This window comes from Patagioenas fasciata, chromosome Z (genome assembly GCF_037038585.1).
Source record: "Patagioenas fasciata isolate bPatFas1 chromosome Z, bPatFas1.hap1, whole genome shotgun sequence".
In the NCBI taxonomy this organism is placed as follows: domain Eukaryota; kingdom Metazoa; phylum Chordata; class Aves; order Columbiformes; family Columbidae; genus Patagioenas; species Patagioenas fasciata.
The window spans coordinates 42499660-42516007 of record NC_092560.1 but is presented as its reverse complement, the minus strand read 5'-3'; positions in this window follow the sequence as shown (position 1 = coordinate 42516007).

Below are 16348 nucleotides of genomic sequence, written 5' to 3'. Positions count from 1 at the left end.
CTTTCGCCTTATGGCATCATGTGTTTCGTTTCTCTTGGAGATCGATTGTTAAACGTCTTTCCTCGGGCGACTGTGAAGCATTTGCCAGCGGAGGAGAAGTAGCACGGAGCAGCATTCAGTACTGCCTACGAGTGTCTTTGCTACCCTACTAGCGGAGCTCCAAGAACAGGCACACATCTTCAGGTACCTTCCAAATGTGGATTCCCCTGCAGCCCCGTAGGCGGGCGTGCAGTACGCCAACCATCAACGGACGTTTTTCCCCTCAAGCCTGTCAGGACGTTGCTCGTCCGTCTTTCCCTCAATAGATGGGAGTAGGCGCGCTTGCGGATGTGTGCATGTGTGTGGCCACGCGTTTGCTTAGGCATCAGTGTGTGAAAAGGTAGGTGCTTTTCTCTAGCTGCGTGTGCGTGCACGTGGTGCTGGGTGCACATCCCTGGGTGCTCGAGGTAAGGTTTCTGCATGGTTTTCGCTGAGGAATCGTGTGTGTGCACATGGACAAAGAGAAGGCGCAGCAACCAGGTTCCAGCGCCGAAGAAGGCAAAAGGCAAGGTTTCCGGCGCTATCTCTTTCACTCCCCAGTCCTAGTCGCGCAAAGCAAGCCGCTAAGCCGGCGACCGGCAAGAGAGCTACAACGAAGCATGCCGAACGGAGAAAATAGCAGCAGCTCATCTGATCACACCTTGTTTCTGCCATGTGCTTGAACGCCAAGACGTTCGCGCTTCTGTGAGATGAAAGACGTCCTTCTGCATATGTGCTTGCTCACACCGGTGCACTTGTTAGTGTATCCATTCAGTCCTGGGCTGCGGGGCATTCAGAAGTGGCTCTGTGGAGACGTCTGCATAGAGGCAGCTGTCAGAACACGCACACTCGATTGTTCACCAAAACATATGCAGACGCGTCCTTAGCCTGTAGATTTGGATGCACAGAGTTCCCTGTGTTCGCAAGAGACAAGGGAATCGCGTCTGTACGCACAGAAGCAATAGCGGACCGTTTCCCTCGGAGCGAACGCGAAAGAGCCGTCTATATACTCGCAGACACGGGAACGTGCCTCAATGCGGTCACAGAGGCAGCAGCTTTTGCACAGATGCTCTGGTGATTCTGGCACTTTCCACGCACACTCCTGAAAGTCGCGCACACTGCTGTTCTTTCGCTAAACGACCTCTTGGGAAACACGTCTCCGGTCGATGGACCGCTCAGATTGCTTCTCGTGTAACTGTGAACTGTGTCAGCGCAGGGAATCCGTCTCTGTTGAGCAGATGTCAATCCTGCCTCGCTTTTGCTTTGTTGCCTCTACCAAGATGATTTCCCGTTTCTCTCTTCACTGGAGCACGCAGACACAGCCAACGCACATCAAGTGTCAAGAGACACGCTCTGCTGAGCTCAACGCTTGTGCAGATGCACATGTGCGACGAAGTCAACACACGTGCTTGTGGAGAGAAAGAAAGGGACTCCCAGGCGTGTGGAGCGACGGGGAGAAAGAGCGGGCGCTGAGGAACACAGTTTCAAACAGACTGTCTCCACACAAACAGGCACCTGTCTGCAGGTATCCTAGATCTTGATTCTTGAACTTGAGGAAACACGCGTCTGAGCAAAACTCCCAAACGCTTCCAGGAAAGACACAGGCTCTCCCACAAGCACACAAGTGTTTGCCCTCAGCTATACATCAGGGACAAGCTTGTGAAGAGATGCCCTGCTATTCTTTCGCCTTATGGCATCATGTGTTTCGTTTCTCTTGGAGATCGATTGTTAAACGTCTTTCTTCGGGCGACTGTGAAGCATTTGCCAGCGGAGGAGAAGTAGCACGGAGCAGCATTCAGTACTGCCTACGAGTGTCTTTGCTACCCTACTAGCGGAGCTCCAAGAACAGGCACACATCTTCAGGTACCTTCCAAATGTGGATTCCCCTGCAGCCCCGTAGGCGGGCGTGCAGTACGCCAACCATCAACGGACGTTTTTCCCCTCAAGCCTGTCAGGATGTTGCTCGTCCGTCTTTCCCTCAATAGATGGGAGTAGGCGCGCTTGCGGATGTGTGCGTGTGTGTGGCCACGCGTTTGCTTAGGCATCAGTGTGTGAAAAGGTAGGTGCTTTTCTCTAGCTGCGTGTGCGTGCACGTGGTGCTGGGTGCACATCCCTGGGTGCTCGAGGTAAGGTTTCTGCATGGTTTTCGCTGAGGAATCGTGTGTGTGCACATGGACAAAGAGAAGGCGCAGCAACGAGGTTCCAGCGCCGAAGAAGGCAAAAGGCAAGGTTTCCGGCGCTATCTCCTTCACTCCCCAGTCCTAGTCGCGCAAAGCAAGCCGCTAAGCCGGCGACCGGCAAGAGAGCTACAACGAAGCATGCCGAACGGAGAAAATAGCAGCAGCTCATCTGTTCACACCTTGTTTCTGCCATGTGCTTGAACGCCAAGACGTTCGCGCTTCTGTGAGATGAAAGACGTCCTTGTGCATATGTGCTTGCTCACACCGGTGCACTTGTTAGTGTATCCATTCAGTCCTGGGCTGCGGGGCATTCAGAAGTGGCTCTGTGGAGACGTCTGCATAGAGGCAGCTGTCAGAACACGCACACTCGATTGTTCATCAAAACATATGCAGACGCGTCCTTAGCCTGTAGATTTGGATGCACAGAGTTCCCTGTGTTCGCAAGAGACAAGGGAATCGCGTCTGTACGCACAGAAGCAATAGCGGACCGTTTCCCTCGGAGCGAACGCGAAAGAGCCGTCTATATACTCGCAGACACGGGAACGTGCCTCAATGCGGTCACAGAGGCAGCAGCTTTTGCACAGATGCTCTGGTGATTCTGGCACTTTCCACGCACACTCCTGAAGGTCGCGCACACTGCTGTTCACTCGCTAAACGACCTCTTGGGAAACACGTCTCCGGTCGATGGACCGCTCAGATTGCTTCTCGTGTAACTGTGAACTGTGTCAGCGCAGGGAATCCGTCTCTGTTGAGCAGATGTCAATCCTGCCTCGCTTTTGCTTTGTTGCCTCTACCAAGATGATTTCCCGTTTCTCTCTTCACTGGAGCACGCAGACACAGCCAACGCACATCAAGTGTCAAGAGACACGCTCTGCTGAGCTCAACGCTTGTGCAGATGCACATGTGCGACGAAGTCAACACACGTGCTTGTGGAGAGAAAGAAAGGGACTCCCAGGCGTGTGGAGCGACGGGGAGAAAGAGCGGGCGCTGAGGAACACAGTTTCAAACAGACTGTCTCCACACAAACAGGCACCTGTCTGCAGGTATCCTAGATCTTGATTCTTGAACTTGAGGAAACACGCGTCTGAGCAAAACTCCCAAACGCTTCCAGGAAAGACACAGGCTCTCCCACAAGCACACAAGTGTTTGCCCTCAGCTATACATCAGGGACAAGCTTGTGAAGAGATGCCCTGCTATCCCTGGGTGCTCGTGGAAAGGTTTCTGCATGGTTTTCGCTGAGGAATCGTGTGTGTGCACATGGACAAAGAGAAGGCGCAGCAACCAGGTTCCAGCGCCGAAGAAGGCAAAAGGCAAGGTTTCCGGCGCTATCTCCTTCACTCCCCAGTCTTAGTCGCGCAAAGCATGCCGCTATGCCGGCGACCGGCAAGAGAGCTACAACGAAGCATGCCGAACGGAGAAAATAGCAGCAGCTCATCTGTTCACACCTTGTTTCTGCCATGTGCTTGAACACCAAGACGTTCGCGCTTCTGTGAGATGAAAGACGTCCTTCTGCATATGTGCTTGCTCACACCGGTGCACTTGTTAGTGTATCCATTCAGTCCTGGGCTGCGGGGCATTCAGAAGTGGCTCTGTGGAGACGTCTGCATAGAGGCAGCTGTCAGAACACGCACACTCGATTGTTCACCAAAACATATGCAGACGCGTCCTTAGCCTGTAGATTTGGATGCACAGAGTTCCCTGTGTTCGCAAGAGACAAGGGAATCGCGTCTGTACGCACAGAAGCAATAGCGGACCGTTTCCCTCGGAGCGAACGCGAAAGAGCCGTCTATGTACTCGGAGACACGGGAACGTGCCTCAATGCGGTCACAGAGGCAGCAGCTTTTGCACAGATGCTCTGGTGATTCTGGCACTTTCCAGGCACACTCCTGAAAGTCGCGCACACTGCTGTTCACTCGCTAAACGACCTCTTGGGAAACACGTCTCCGGTCGATGGACCGCTCAGATTGCTTCTCGTGTAACTGTGAACTGTGTCAGCGCAGGGAATCCGTCTCTGTTGAGCAGATGTCAATCCTGCCTCGCTTTTGCTTTGTTGCCTCTACCAAGATGATTTCCCGTTTCTCTCTTCACTGGAGCACGCAGACACAGCCAACGCACATCAAGTGTCAAGAGACACGCTCTGCTGAGCTCAACGCTTGTGCAGATGCACATGTGCGACGAAGTCAACACACGTGCTTGTGGAGAGAAAGAAAGGGACTCCCAGGCGTGTGGAGCGACGGGGAGAAAGAGCGGGCGCTGAGGAACACAGTTTCAAACAGACTGTCTCCACACAAACAGGCACCTGTCTGCAGGTATCCTAGATCTTGATTCTTGAACTTGAGGAAACACGCGTCTGAGCAAAACTGCCAAACGCTTCCAGGAAAGACACAGGCTCTCCCACAAGCACACAAGTGTTTGCCCTCAGCTATAGATCAGGGACAAGCTTGTGAAGAGATGCCCTGCTATTCTTTCGCCTTATGGCATCATGTGTTTCGTTTCTCTTGGAGATCGATTGTTAAACGTCTTTCCTCGGGCGACTGTGAAGCATTTGCCAGCGGAGGAGAAGTAGCACGGAGCAGCATTCAGTACTGCCTACGAGTGTCTTTGCTACCCTACTAGCGGAGCTCCAAGAACAGGCACACATCTTCAGGTACCTTCCAAATGTGGATTCCCCTGCAGCCCCGTAGGCGGGCGTGCAGTGCGCCAACCATCAACGGACGTTTTTCCCCTCAAGCCTGTCAGGACGTTGCTCGTCCGTCTTTCCCTCAATAGATGGGAGTAGGCGCGCTTGCGGATGTGTGCGTGTGTGTGGCCACGCGTTTGCTTAGGCATCAGTGTGTGAAAAGGTAGGTGCTTTTCTCTAGCTGCGTGTGCGTGCACGTGGTGCTGGGTGCACATCCCTGGGTGCTCGAGGTAAGGTTTCTGCATGGTTTTCGCTGAGGAATCGTGTGTGTGCACATGGACAAAGAGAAGGCGCAGCAACCAGGTTCCAGCGCCGAAGAAGGCAAAAGGCAAGGTTTCCGGCGCTATCTCCTTCACTCCCCAGTCCTAGTCGCGCAAAGCAAGCCGCTAAGCCGGCGACCGGCAAGAGAGCTACAACGAAGCATGCCGAACGGAGAAAATAGCAGCAGCTCATCTGTTCACACCTTGTTTCTGCCATGTGCTTGAACGCCAAGACGTTCGCGCTTCTGTGAGATGAAAGACGTCCTTCTGCATATGTGCTTGCTCACACCGGTGCACTTGTTAGTGTATCCATTCAGTCCTGGGCTGCGGGGCATTCAGAAGTGGCTCTGTGGAGACGTCTGCATAGAGGCAGCTGTCAGAACACGCACACTCGATTGTTCATCAAAACATATGCAGACGCGTCCTTAGCCTGTAGATTTGGATGCACAGAGTTCCCTGTGTTCGCAAGAGACAAGGGAATCGCGTCTGTACGCACAGAAGCAATAGCGGACCGTTTCCCTCGGAGCGAACGCGAAAGAGCCGTCTATATACTCGCAGACACGGGAACGTGCCTCAATGCGGTCACAGAGGCAGCAGCTTTTGCACAGATGCTCTGGTGATTCTGGCACTTTCCACGCACACTCCTGAAGGTCGCGCACACTGCTGTTCACTCGCTAAACGACCTCTTGGGAAACACGTCTCCGGTCGATGGACCGCTCAGATTGCTTCTCGTGTAACTGTGAACTGTGTCAGCGCAGGGAATCCGTCTCTGTTGAGCAGATGTCAATCCTGCCTCGCTTTTGCTTTGTTGCCTCTACCAAGATGATTTCCCGTTTCTCTCTTCACTGGAGCACGCAGACACAGCCAACGCACATCAAGTGTCAAGAGACACGCTCTGCTGAGCTCAACGCTTGTGCAGATGCACATGTGCGACGAAGTCAACACACGTGCTTGTGGAGAGAAAGAAAGGGACTCCCAGGCGTGTGGAGCGACGGGGAGAAAGAGCGGGCGCTGAGGAACACAGTTTCAAACAGACTGTCTCCACACAAACAGGCACCTGTCTGCAGGTATCCTAGATCTTGATTCTTGAACTTGAGGAAACACGCGTCTGAGCAAAACTGCCAAACGCTTCCAGGAAAGACACAGGCTCTCCCACAAGCACACAAGTGTTTGCCCTCAGCTATAGATCAGGGACAAGCTTGTGAAGAGATGCCCTGCTATTCTTTCGCCTTATGGCATCATGTGTTTCGTTTCTCTTGGAGATCGATTGTTAAACGTCTTTCCTCGGGCGACTGTGAAGCATTTGCCAGCGGAGGAGAAGTAGCACGGAGCAGCATTCAGTACTGCCTACGAGTGTCTTTGCTACCCTACTAGCGGAGCTCCAAGAACAGGCACACATCTTCAGGTACCTTCCAAATGTGGATTCCCCTGCAGCCCCGTAGGCGGGCGTGCAGTACGCCAACCATCAACGGACGTTTTTCCCCTCAAGCCTGTCAGGACGTTGCTCGTCCGTCTTTCCCTCAATAGATGGGAGTAGGCGCGCTTGCGGATGTGTGCGTGTGTGTGGCCACGCGTTTGCTTAGGCATCAGTGTGTGAAAAGGTAGGTGCTTTTCTCTAGCTGCGTGTGCGTGCACGTGGTGCTGGGTGCACATCCCTGGGTGCTCGTGGAAAGGTTTCTGCATGGTTTTCGCTGAGGAATCGTGTGTGTGCACATGGACAAAGAGAAGGCGCAGCAACCAGGTTCCAGCGCCGAAGAAGGCAAAAGGCAAGGTTTCCGGCGCTATCTCCTTCACTCCCCAGTCCTAGTCGCGCAAAGCAAGCCGCTAAGCCGGCGACCGGCAAGAGAGCTACAACGAAGCATGCCGAACGGAGAAAATAGCAGCAGCTCATCTGTTCACACCTTGTTTCTGCCATGTGCTTGAACGCCAAGACGTTCGCGCTTCTGTGAGATGAAAGACGTCCTTCTGCATATGTGCTTGCTCACACCGGTGCACTTGTTAGTGTATCCATTCAGTCCTGGGCTGCGGGGCATTCAGAAGTGGCTCTGTGGAGACGTCTGCATAGAGGCAGCTGTCAGAACACGCACACTCGATTGTTCACCAAAACATATGCAGACGCGTCCTTAGCCTGTAGATTTGGATGCACAGAGTTCCCTGTGTTCGCAAGAGACAAGGGAATCGCGTCTGTACGCACAGAAGCAATAGCGGACCGTTTCCCTCGGAGCGAACGCGAAAGAGCCGTCTATGTACTCGGAGACACGGGAACGTGCCTCAATGCGGTCACAGAGGCAGCAGCTTTTGCACAGATGCTCTGGTGATTCTGGCACTTTCCAGGCACACTCCTGAAAGTCGCGCACACTGCTGTTCACTCGCTAAACGACCTCTTGGGAAACACGTCTCCGGTCGATGGACCGCTCAGATTGCTTCTCGTGTAACTGTGAACTGTGTCAGCGCAGGGAATCCGTCTCTGTTGAGCAGATGTCAATCCTGCCTCGCTTTTGCTTTGTTGCCTCTACCAAGACGATTTCCCGTTTCTCTCTTCACTGGAGCACGCAGACACAGCCAACGCACATCAAGTGTCAAGAGACACACTCTGCTGAGCTCAACGCTTGTGCAGATGCACATGTGCGACGAAGTCAACACACGTGCTTGTGGAGAGAAAGAAAGGGACTCCCAGGCGTGTGGAGCGACGGGGAGAAAGAGCGGGCGCTGAGGAACACAGTTTCAAACAGACTGTCTCCACACAAACAGGCACCTGTCTGCAGGTATCCTAGATCTTGATTCTTGAACTTGAGGAAACACGCGTCTGAGCAAAACTGCCAAACGCTTCCAGGAAAGACACAGGCTCCCCCGCAAGCACACAAGTGTTTGCCCTCAGCTATAGATCAGGGACAAGCTTGTGAAGAGATGCCCTGCTATTCTTTCGCCTTATGGCATCATGTGTTTCGTTTCTCTTGGAGATCGATTGTTAAACGTCTTTCCTCGGGCGACTGTGAAGCATTTGCCAGCGGAGGAGAAGTAGCACGGAGCAGCATTCAGTACTGCCTACGAGTGTCTTTGCTACCCTACTAGCGGAGCTCCAAGAACAGGCACACATCTTCAGGTACCTTCCAAATGTGGATTCCCCTGCAGCCCCGTAGGCGGGCGTGCAGTACGCCAACCATCAACGGACGTTTTTCCCCTCAAGCCTGTCAGGACGTTGCTCGTCCGTCTTTCCCTCAATAGATGGGAGTAGGCGCGCTTGCGGATGTGTGCGTGTGTGTGGCCACGCGTTTGCTTAGGCATCAGTGTGTGAAAAGGTAGGTGCTTTTCTCTAGCTGCGTGTGCGTGCACGTGGTGCTGGGTGCACATCCCTGGGTGCTCGTGGAAAGGTTTCTGCATGGTTTTCGCTGAGGAATCCTGTGTGTGCACATGGACAAAGAGAAGGCGCAGCAACCAGGTTCCAGCGCCGAAGAAGGCAAAAGGCAAGGTTTCCGGCGCTATCTCCTTCACTCCCCAGTCCTAGTCGCGCAAAGCAAGCCGCTAAGCCGGCGACCGGCAAGAGAGCTACAACGAAGCATGCCGAACGGAGAAAATAGCAGCAGCTCATCTGTTCACACCTTGTTTCTGCCATGTGCTTGAACGCCAAGACGTTCGCGCTTCTGTGAGATGAAAGACGTCCTTCTGCATATGTGCTTGCTCACACCGGTGCACTTGTTAGTGTATCCATTCAGTCCTGGGCTGCGGGGCATTCAGAAGTGGCTCTGTGGAGACGTCTGCATAGAGGCAGCTGTCAGAACACGCACACTCGATTGTTCACCAAAACATATGCAGACGCGTCCTTAGCCTGTAGATTTGGATGCACAGAGTTCCCTGTGTTCGCAAGAGACAAGGGAATCGCGTCTGTACGCACAGAAGCAATAGCGGACCGTTTCCCTCGGAGCGAACGCGAAAGAGCCGTCTATGTACTCGGAGACACGGGAACGTGCCTCAATGCGGTCACAGAGGCAGCAGCTTTTGCACAGATACTCTGGTGATTCTGGCACTTTCCAGGCACACTCCTGAAAGTCGCGCACACTGCTGTTCACTCGCTAAACGACCTCTTGGGAAACACGTCTCCGGTCGATGGACCGCTCAGATTGCTTCTCGTGTAACTGTGAACTGTGTCAGCGCAGGGAATCCGTCTCTGTTGAGCAGATGTCAATCCTGCCTCGCTTTTGCTTTGTTGCCTCTACCAAGACGATTTCCCGTTTCTCTCTTCACTGGAGCACGCAGACACAGCCAACGCACATCAAGTGTCAAGAGACACACTCTGCTGAGCTCAACGCTTGTGCAGATGCACATGTGCGACGAAGTCAACACACGTGCTTGTGGAGAGAAAGAAAGGGACTCCCAGGCGTGTGGAGCGACGGGGAGAAAGAGCGGGCGCTGAGGAACACAGTTTCAAACAGACTGTCTCCACACAAACAGGCACCTGTCTGCAGGTATCCTAGATCTTGATTCTTGAACTTGAGGAAACACGCGTCTGAGCAAAACTCCCAAACGCTTCCAGGAAAGACACAGGCTCTCCCACAAGCACACAAGTGTTTGCCCTCAGCTATACATCAGGGACAAGCTTGTGAAGAGATGCCCTGCTATCCCTGGGTGCTCGTGGAAAGGTTTCTGCATGGTTTTCGCTGAGGAATCGTGTGTGTGCACATGGACAAAGAGAAGGCGCAGCAACCAGGTTCCAGCGCCGAAGAAGGCAAAAGGCAAGGTTTCCGGCGCTATCTCCTTCACTCCCCAGTCCTAGTCGCGCAAAGCAAGCCGCTAAGCCGGCGACCGGCAAGAGAGCTACAACGAAGCATGCCGAACGGAGAAAATAGCAGCAGCTCATCTGTTCACACCTTGTTTCTGCCATGTGCTTGAACGCCAAGACGTTCGCGCTTCTGTGAGATGAAAGACGTCCTTCTGCATATGTGCTTGCTCACACCGGTGCACTTGTTAGTGTATCCATTCAGTCCTGGGCTGCGGGGCATTCAGAAGTGGCTCTGTGGAGACGTCTGCATAGAGGCAGCTGTCAGAACACGCACACTCGATTGTTCACCAAAACATATGCAGACGCGTCCTTAGCCTGTAGATTTGGATGCACAGAGTTCCCTGTGTTCGCAAGAGACAAGGGAATCGCGTCTGTACGCACAGAAGCAATAGCGGACCGTTTCCCTCGGAGCGAACGCGAAAGAGCCGTCTATGTACTCGGAGACACGGGAACGTGCCTCAATGCGGTCACAGAGGCAGCAGCTTTTGCACAGATGCTCTGGTGATTCTGGCACTTTCCACGCACACTCCTGAAAGTCGCGCACACTGCTGTTCACTCGCTAAACGACCTCTTGGGAAACACGTCTCCGGTCGATGGACCGCTCAGATTGCTTCTCGTGTAACTGTGAACTGTGTCAGCGCAGGGAATCCGTCTCTGTTGAGCAGATGTCAATCCTGCCTCGCTTTTGCTTTGTTGCCTCTACCAAGATGATTTCCCGTTTCTCTCTTCACTGGAGCACGCAGACACAGCCAACGCACATCAAGTGTCAAGAGACACACTCTGCTGAGCTCAACGCTTGTGCAGATGCACATGTGCGACGAAGTCAACACACGTGCTTGTGGAGAGAAAGAAAGGGACTCCCAGGCGTGTGGAGCGACGGGGAGAAAGAGCGGGCGCTGAGGAACACAGTTTCAAACAGACTGTCTCCACACAAACAGGCACCTGTCTGCAGGTATCCTAGATCTTGATTCTTGAACTTGAGGAAACACGCGTCTGAGCAAAACTGCCAAACGCTTCCAGGAAAGACACAGGCTCTCCCACAAGCACACAAGTGTTTGCCCTCAGCTATAGATCAGGGACAAGCTTGTGAAGAGATGCCCTGCTATTCTTTCGCCTTATGGCATCATGTGTTTCGTTTCTCTTGGAGATCGATTGTTAAACGTCTTTCCTCGGGCGACTGTGAAGCATTTGCCAGCGGAGGAGAAGTAGCACGGAGCAGCATTCAGTACTGCCTACGAGTGTCTTTGCTACCCTACTAGCGGAGCTCCAAGAACAGGCACACATCTTCAGGTACCTTCCAAATGTGGATTCCCCTGCAGCCCCGTAGGCGGGCGTGCAGTACGCCAACCATCAACGGACGTTTTTCCCCTCAAGCCTGTCAGGATGTTGCTCGTCCGTCTTTCCCTCAATAGATGGGAGTAGGCGCGCTTGCGGATGTGTGCGTGTGTGTGGCCACGCGTTTGCTTAGGCATCAGTGTGTGAAAAGGTAGGTGCTTTTCTCTAGCTGCGTGTGCGTGCACGTGGTGCTGGGTGCACATCCCAGGGTGCTCGAGGTAAGGTTTCTGCATGGTTTTCGCTGAGGAATCGTGTGTGTGCACATGGACAAAGAGAAGGCGCAGCAACCAGGTTCCAGCGCCGAAGAAGGCAAAAGGCAAGGTTTCCGGCGCTATCTCCTTCACTCCCCAGTCCTAGCCGCGCAAAGCAAGCCGCTAAGCCGGCGACCGGCAAGAGAGCTACAACGAAGCATGCCGAACGGAGAAAATAGCAGCAGCTCATCTGTTCACACCTTGTTTCTGCCATGTGCTTGAACGCCAAGACGTTCGCGCTTCTGTGAGATGAAAGACGTCCTTCTGCATATGTGGTTGCTCACACCGGTGCACTTGTTAGTGTATCCATTCAGTCCTGGGCTGCGGGGCATTCAGAAGTGGCTCTGTGGAGACGTCTGCATAGAGGCAGCTGTCAGAACACGCACACTCGATTGTTCACCAAAACATATGCAGACGCGTCCTTAGCCTGTAGATTTGGATGCACAGAGTTCCCTGTGTTCGCAAGAGACAAGGGAATCGCGTCTGTACGCACAGAAGCAATAGCGGACCGTTTCCCTCGGAGCGAACGCGAAAGAGCCGTCTATGTACTCGGAGACACGGGAACGTGCCTCAATGCGGTCACAGAGGCAGCAGCTTTTGCACAGATGCTCTGGTGATTCTGGCACTTTCCAGGCACACTCCTGAAAGTCGCGCACACTGCTGTTCACTCGCTAAACGACCTCTTGGGAAACACGTCTCCGGTCGATGGACCGCTCAGATTGCTTCTCGTGTAACTGTGAACTGTGTCAGCGCAGGGAATCCGTCTCTGTTGAGCAGATGTCAATCCTGCCTCGCTTTTGCTTTGTTGCCTCTACCAAGATGATTTCCCGTTTCTCTCTTCACTGGAGCACGCAGACACAGCCAACGCACATCAAGTGTCAAGAGACACACTCTGCTGAGCTCAACGCTTGTGCAGATGCACATGTGCGACGAAGTCAACACACGTGCTTGTGGAGAGAAAGAAAGGGACTCCCAGGCGTGTGGAGCGACGGGGAGAAAGAGCGGGCGCTGAGGAACACAGTTTCAAACAGACTGTCTCCACACAAACAGGCACCTGTCTGCAGGTATCCTAGATCTTGATTCTTGAACTTGAGGAAACACGCGTCTGAGCAAAACTCCCAAACGCTTCCAGGAAAGACACAGGCTCTCCCACAAGCACACAAGTGTTTGCCCTCAGCTATAGATCAGGGACAAGCTTGTGAAGAGATGCCCTGCTATTCTTTCGCCTTATGGCATCATGTGTTTCGTTTCTCTTGGAGATCGATTGTTAAACGTCTTTCCTCGGGCGACTGTGAAGCATTTGCCAGCGGAGGAGAAGTAGCACGGAGCAGCATTCAGTACTGCCTACGAGTGTCTTTGCTACCCTACTAGCGGAGCTCCAAGAACAGGCACACATCTTCAGGTACCTTCCAAATGTGGATTCCCCTGCAGCCCCGTAGGCGGGCGTGCAGTACGCCAACCATCAACGGACGTTTTTCCCCTCAAGCCTGTCAGGATGTTGCTCGTCCGTCTTTCCCTCAATAGATGGGAGTAGGCGCGCTTGCGGATGTGTGCGTGTGTGTGGCCACGCGTTTGCTTAGGCATCAGTGTGTGAAAAGGTAGGTGCTTTTCTCTAGCTGCGTGTGCGTGCACGTGGTGCTGGGTGCACATCCCAGGGTGCTCGAGGTAAGGTTTCTGCATGGTTTTCGCTGAGGAATCGTGTGTGTGCACATGGACAAAGAGAAGGCGCAGCAACCAGGTTCCAGCGCCGAAGAAGGCAAAAGGCAAGGTTTCCGGCGCTATCTCCTTCACTCCCCAGTCCTAGCCGCGCAAAGCAAGCCGCTAAGCCGGCGACCGGCAAGAGAGCTACAACGAAGCATGCCGAACGGAGAAAATAGCAGCAGCTCATCTGTTCACACCTTGTTTCTGCCATGTGCTTGAACGCCAAGACGTTCGCGCTTCTGTGAGATGAAAGACGTCCTTCTGCATATGTGCTTGCTCACACCGGTGCACTTGTTAGTGTATCCATTCAGTCCTGGGCTGCGGGGCATTCAGAAGTGGCTCTGTGGAGACGTCTGCATAGAGGCAGCTGTCAGAACACGCACACTCGATTGTTCACCAAAACATATGCAGACGCGTCCTTAGCCTGTAGATTTGGATGCACAGAGTTCCCTGTGTTCGCAAGAGACAAGGGAATCGCGTCTGTACGCACAGAAGCAATAGCGGACCGTTTCCCTCGGAGCGAACGCGAAAGAGCCGTCTATATACTCGCAGACACGGGAACGTGCCTCAATGCGGTCACAGAGGCAGCAGCTTTTGCACAGATGCTCTGGTGATTCTGGCACTTTCCAGGCACACTCCTGAAAGTCGCGCACACTGCTGTTCACTCGCTAAACGACCTCTTGGGAAACACGTCTCCGGTCGATGGACCGCTCAGATTGCTTCTCGTGTAACTGTGAACTGTGTCAGCGCAGGGAATCCGTCTCTGTTGAGCAGATGTCAATCCTGCCTCGCTTTTGCTTTGTTGCCTCTACCAAGATGATTTCCCGTTTCTCTCTTCACTGGAGCACGCAGACACAGCCAACGCACATCAAGTGTCAAGAGACACGCTCTGCTGAGCTCAACGCTTGTGCAGATGCACATGTGCGACGAAGTCAACACACGTGCTTGTGGAGAGAAAGAAAGGGACTCCCAGGCGTGTGGAGCGACGGGGAGAAAGAGCGGGCGCTGAGGAACACAGTTTCAAACAGACTGTCTCCACACAAACAGGCACCTGTCTGCAGGTATCCTAGATCTTGATTCTTGAACTTGAGGAAACACGCGTCTGAGCAAAACTCCCAAACGCTTCCAGGAAAGACACAGGCTCTCCCACAAGCACACAAGTGTTTGCCCTCAGCTATACATCAGGGACAAGCTTGTGAAGAGATGCCCTGCTATCCCTGGGTGCTCGTGGAAAGGTTTCTGCATGGTTTTCGCTGAGGAATCGTGTGTGTGCACATGGACAAAGAGAAGGCGCAGCAACCAGGTTCCAGCGCCGAAGAAGGCAAAAGGCAAGGTTTCCGGCGCTATCTCCTTCACTCCCCAGTCCTAGTCGCGCAAAGCAAGCCGCTAAGCCGGCGACCGGCAAGAGAGCTACAACGAAGCATGCCGAACGGAGAAAATAGCAGCAGCTCATCTGTTCACACCTTGTTTCTGCCATGTGCTTGAACGCCAAGACGTTCGCGCTTCTGTGAGATGAAAGACGTCCTTCTGCATATGTGGTTGCTCACACCGGTGCACTTGTTAGTGTATCCATTCAGTCCTGGGCTGCGGGGCATTCAGAAGTGGCTCTGTGGAGACGTCTGCATAGAGGCAGCTGTCAGAACACGCACACTCGATTGTTCACCAAAACATATGCAGACGCGTCCTTAGCCTGTAGATTTGGATGCACAGAGTTCCCTGTGTTCGCAAGAGACAAGGGAATCGCGTCTGTACGCACAGAAGCAATAGCGGACCGTTTCCCTCGGAGCGAACGCGAAAGAGCCGTCTATGTACTCGGAGACACGGGAACGTGCCTCAATGCGGTCACAGAGGCAGCAGCTTTTGCACAGATGCTCTGGTGATTCTGGCACTTTCCACGCACACTCCTGAAAGTCGCGCACACTGCTGTTCACTCGCTAAACGACCTCTTGGGAAACACGTCTCCGGTCGATGGACCGCTCAGATTGCTTCTCGTGTAACTGTGAACTGTGTCAGCGCAGGGAATCCGTCTCTGTTGAGCAGATGTCAATCCTGCCTCGCTTTTGCTTTGTTGCCTCTACCAAGATGATTTCCCGTTTCTCTCTTCACTGGAGCACGCAGACACAGCCAACGCACATCAAGTGTCAAGAGACACACTCTGCTGAGCTCAACGCTTGTGCAGATGCACATGTGCGACGAAGTCAACACACGTGCTTGTGGAGAGAAAGAAAGGGACTCCCAGGCGTGTGGAGCGACGGGGAGAAAGAGCGGGCGCTGAGGAAAACAGATTCAAACAGACTGTCTCCACACAAACAGGCACCTGTCTGCAGGTATCCTAGATCTTGATTCTTGAACTTGAGGAAACACGCGTCTGAGCAAAACTCCCAAACGCTTCCAGGAAAGACACAGGCTCTCCCACAAGCACACAAGTGTTTGCCCTCAGCTATAGATCAGGGACAAGCTTGTGAAGAGATGCCCTGCTATTCTTTCGCCTTATGGCATCATGTGTTTCGTTTCTCTTGGAGATCGATTGTTAAACGTCTTTCCTCGGGCGACTGTGAAGCATTTGCCAGCGGAGGAGAAGTAGCACGGAGCAGCATTCAGTACTGCCTACGAGTGTCTTTGCTACCCTACTAGCGGAGCTCCAAGAACAGGCACACATCTTCAGGTACCTTCCAAATGTGGATTCCCCTGCAGCCCCGTAGGCGGGCGTGCAGTACGCCAACCATCAACGGACGTTTTTCCCCTCAAGCCTGTCAGGATGTTGCTCGTCCGTCTTTCCCTCAATAGATGGGAGTAGGCGCGCTTGCGGATGTGTGCGTGTGTGTGGCCACGCGTTTGCTTAGGCATCAGTGTGTGAAAAGGTAGGTGCTTTTCTCTAGCTGCGTGTGCGTGCACGTGGTGCTGGGTGCACATCCCAGGGTGCTCGAGGTAAGGTTTCTGCATGGTTTTCGCTGAGGAATCGTGTGTGTGCACATGGACAAAGAGAAGGCGCAGCAACCAGGTTCCAGCGCCGAAGAAGGCAAAAGGCAAGGTTTCCGGCGCTATCTCCTTCACTCCCCAGTCCTAGCCGCGCAAAGCAAGCCGCTAAGCCGGCGACCGGCAAGAGAGCTACAACGAAGCATGCCGAACGGAGAAAATAGCAGCAG